Source organism: Solanum lycopersicum, chromosome 11 (genome assembly GCF_036512215.1).
Source record: "Solanum lycopersicum chromosome 11, SLM_r2.1".
In the NCBI taxonomy this organism is placed as follows: Eukaryota; Viridiplantae; Streptophyta; class Magnoliopsida; order Solanales; family Solanaceae; genus Solanum; species Solanum lycopersicum.
In genome coordinates this window covers 17656057-17660796 of record NC_090810.1, presented here as the reverse complement: position 1 = coordinate 17660796, position 4740 = coordinate 17656057, and the positions used below count along the sequence as shown (strand labels likewise).

Genomic DNA, 4740 nt, shown 5'->3' with positions numbered 1-4740 from the left:
GACACTCACCACATAACATAATAAACCAACTAGAATGAATCATGGTATAAACCACTCGCTTCTCAACCATTGTTCTCTCTTCGTAATGCCCCAATCACATACTAGAACCCTGAGTAATAACCCCTTTCCAAATCATTCCCACTTACCGGTTTCTTAAATTATAGCTTAACCATTCTAACCACATAGAAAATTCTCATGTACAACTACCACTCTTTAACTAACCATACATGTATTACCCTTGCTTCATAGCCATCTTACCTATCATAGTCTAAGATACATTAACTCCAGATTCCTTAGCACTAGCCCAATATCTTACCCCAAGGTGAAATCCACCTAAAATAATTCCTCGCATACACTATCTCTACTCTCACCGTGATAACTCATGCACAACAAAGTATCAATCACCCAACAAGTATCCACTAGTACAACATATATAAGTTTGTGCAACACTATACTAACTAGTGAATATCAAAGATGTACAATATTATCAACTTACAAACAAAGACACATTTCACATTTTATATCACATCATTTGTTCTCTCATGTGACCAAACGCAAATAGTTAGTTTGCCGAAACATGGCAATCCAATCCAATATTTATGTCAGAACGTGGAAGTCGATCCCATATTAATGTCAGAACATGGAAGCTGATTCCATATTTATGCAAGAAATTGATAATCAGATCCTATAAATATATTGGAATGTGCCAATCTGATCTCATTCACATACCACCATCACAAGCACAAACAGATCATCAAGATCGTACATTTAAGTCATGTTATCATGGCAATGATAATTTTTATATCTCATTTACAACATGCAAGATCAATATTGAAACATGAATACATATACAACTATCATAGTGGCGCCAGAACATATTTACATCACACATTCATAGAATCACAACCATCACCTCAGTTACTCCAGAGTTCGCGTCATTCATTTAAAATTAGGTCATGCTTAACCTGCGACAACCCTCAAAATGAAATAGGACAAGATATATCTTCATATGTGTTTCTTGAGTTAATAATCTGTTATAATAATTGATAATAGCTTTAGAATCCAATTCTAAAGAGTTTGGAAGTCAAACATTAAAGGACGAGCAAGACCTTCAGAAACTAGTCTTGTGTGTTCTACAATGTTTTAGCATGTTTTATGTGTTTTGATGTGTCATTTGGTGTGTAAAATGATTTGAAGGGACCCTAGAATCTATATGGTCATGTTTAGGGTCAAACCATCTGGTTACGACTCCTGATGGACCATCCTAAGGGTCCTTGAGGAGGACCAAAATGTTTGCAAAGAAGCAGCCAAAATAGCCTCATTGACGGACCAATTTGACGCCTCATAGATCAATGAATGCCCCGTAAAAAGGGGATTGGATCAACATTTATTTGTGGGAGATTATCCCTAAAATGGGGAGTCTTTGAACAAAACGATGGAGCAGTAGGACGGCTCATCGTCCAGTCGACGCCCCGTCAATGGTGTCCGTCTATTGACACGTGTAATTTTTTGCACGCTCTCGACCAACTTCTCCACATTTTAATTAATTTATAGAAATTTATTTTAAGTGTTTTAATGTATTTTAATTTATTTTAATTTATTTCTGACACCTATACCTAGAATTGGACTTCAGTTTTCAAAATCAAAATCCCTCTCCCAAATAAAGTTCTATCAAGACTCCATGGGAGGTTGAATCAAAAATGAAACTAGGATTGTGATTTTCATTCGTTCCTTAATCAATTCTTGTGGGATTTTGACTAATAAGGTATGGTGATTTCATCCTTGATGTTTCTATCATTCAAGAAGCCAATCCAAAGGCTTTTTTCAAAAGATCTCAAAATCCTAAAATTCCTATTTCAAAATGTAAACATGGGTTCTTGCATATAAAGGTTTTAATGCATGAATTATGATATTTTCTATCTTAATTTATTGTTTTATGATCAGAAATTTGATGGATCCATGAACATCCTAATTCTCTAATTTTGACTTATGAAGTGTGTTTGATGAATTTGATTGGATATTGTTAGAATTGTGTTGATATGATGTTATGTTATCTTTATATACTATAAATTATTACTAATTATGATGAATTGTTGGAGAATTTAGAAAAGTTTATTAATGCTTCGATAAAGGGTAAGTTGACCTAAAGTGTCCTAGTTCTTATTGAATTGATCTTTTGGAGTATGGTTCACTTATGGTGGAGGTGTTTAGTAAATGTATATGAAGATATATGTGAATTGTGATTATGACCTTGAAGGAATTCAATATGAAGTAAAATGATGTTATGGTGTATATGTATAGAGATGTCGTATGAAGTTATGAATGTGTGTCTTGAAGATAGTATGACTAATTCAAGTATGGTGTGAATGTGAAGTATGATTGTGTGTGGATTATGATGAATCTAGTATGATCATGTTTAGAAGACAATTTCATGAATGATGGTGGTTAAATGAAAGTTTGTCTCACATATACACACAATGAGTGAATGAATGAATGAATGAAGCTAATGCAAATGTAATAGATAAGAGTCTATTTGAAGGTTTTCTCAATAGAACTGTAATGATTTAAAAAAGGGAGATTTTTGGGTGGACACTCTTTGTGAGTTGAGATGTAGTGTCTAGTAGCAATCTCAATATTCTTAAGAGCTTTCGAATGAATGAATGATAGGTAAGGGGTGGATACTCTTCGTGAGTAGAGATTTAGTATCCAAAAATAACTTTTTGAGATGTAGTACTTAAAAGAAAACTCTTACCCTGTAGCTAATGAATGTAATGGAAGTCTAAAACTCTATAGGGATTAATGCTTAGCACCAAGAGGATTTGACAAAGGGGTAGATACTCTTCGTGAGTAGATATTAAGTATGCACATGTTTTCATTTTGAGATGGGTACTCTTCGTTAGTTGAGTAGTACATATAAGCAATCTCCTTATCCCTTTACTATGCACCCGCATAGGACTAGCTAGTGGTGTTCCACGTAAAGGCTAAAAGAATGACCCTACCTTAGGCAAGTGGGGATCCCTCATCAGGTAGGGGTTAATACCTGCATTCCATGTTAAGCTCTCATGGTCTATGGCGGTTAAAGATAGCCCCCACAAATGAATTCTATAAACTAGGTCATCCAAAGGGTGTACTTCTTTTGAGATGGGCACTCTTCGTTAGTTGAGATGTAGTACTTATAAGCAATCTCCTTATCCCTTAACTATGCACCCGCATAGGACTAGCTTGTGGTGTTCAACGTAAAGGCTAAAAGAATGACCCTACCTTAGGCAAGTGGGGATCCCTCATCAGGTAAGGGTTAATACCTGCATTCCATGTTAAGCTCTCATGGTCTATGGAGGTTAAAGATAGCCCCCACATATGAATTCAATAAACTAGGTCTTCTAAGGGTGTACTGCTTAGGGTAGGCGGTGGAATGGGACGACATCTATGCATTGCAAAAGTAGGCATTTGGAGGGACTCTTGGTGTTTCATGATCTTGGTAATGAATGAATGGGTTACTTTATGATGTTAATGAAGTAAGTTGACTTTATGTCAAATGTTAATGAAGCATGTTGGTATTATGTCTAATTTTAATGAAACATTTTGGTATTGTGTCTAATGTTAATGAAGCATGCATGTTGCTATCGTGTCTAATGTTGATGAAGGCTATGTAAATGATTGAATGTTATGTGCCTAGTTTAGGTGGTTTCTAAGGAGCACTAAGTGGGAGTAGTAGGATGGATGCTACTTTCACATTAAAACAAGTGTAACTTTGAGTTATCTTAGGGGGTGGTTTTTATGTAAAGTTTTTAGATGCATGAATATTTCCTCTAGTATCTCTAGTAATGAATGTTAACTTGCTGTGTTTTGATGAAAAGGATGTATCCTTATTCTTAGTAGTCTTATTGAATACTTAGATATGTATTAACGAGGTTGTATGGGCAGTGTCTTCTGTCTTACCTAGGTAGGTTTGAGGATAACTTTGGATAGAGGGTCTAAATGATTTATGGGTTACCTAATGAATATGTCTATATGTTGAGAAGTATGGAAGTATTACATTTTAAGTTAAATAATTACTTGTATGATGTCTTGTACACTTGATTCATGAAGTTTTACCAAAAGAGCATGGAACACATATTTAAACTAAAATTTCCTCTTTGAAGCATGTTCTTGCATATTGCCATACTTAGTGCTTAATTGTACTAACTCCGTATTTTTCTCTATTTCTACAATTTTAGGTGGAAGGAAGTGAGGATCTTAGAGTTCAATCTTGGTAAGTAGATTTTTCTCTCAAGCCTCTTCGTACGTCCTCATATGTGTGAGGACAGAGATGTTATTCTTTGTTTCCTTTCTATGAAATACTTTGTATTAGACATGAGTTTCTTTTCTACGCAAGGGTATTGACCCTATGATAACAAGATGTCTCTAAGATTACTTGTGATGATGAGACTTAGTTCTTCTTACTTTTTATAAAAGATTTTCTTATTGACATTATTGTGAAAAGTTTTAATTTCGCACTACTTTTCATACCTATGTGATGAAAGCTAAGAGACATGTACAAGAACTACAAGAGGCCAAGTACGTCGTATTACTTCTAGGGGGTACTTTTGGATCGTGACATAACCCTAGTTCATAATCTAAGGCTCCAAATAATTCACCAATTCTTTCACTAGGCATAAAATATACATACATTGAATTCTATGGATTATTTGTTGAATTTACTCGGTACATAAAGGTGAACGCATAATCCTTACAATTGAC

The 4740-nt window shown here is 34.7% G+C and overlaps 1 long non-coding RNA gene across 1 annotated transcript; it reads left to right on the top strand.

Moving 5' to 3' along the window:
* Window positions 1-1661: 1661 nt before the first annotated feature.
* On the top strand, window positions 1662-4473 carry LOC109118968 (uncharacterized). Its single transcript, XR_002026140.1, has 2 exons — window positions 1662-1765; window positions 4218-4473. It is a non-coding gene; the product is annotated as an uncharacterized lncRNA (long non-coding RNA).
* Window positions 4474-4740: the final 267 nt, after the last annotated feature.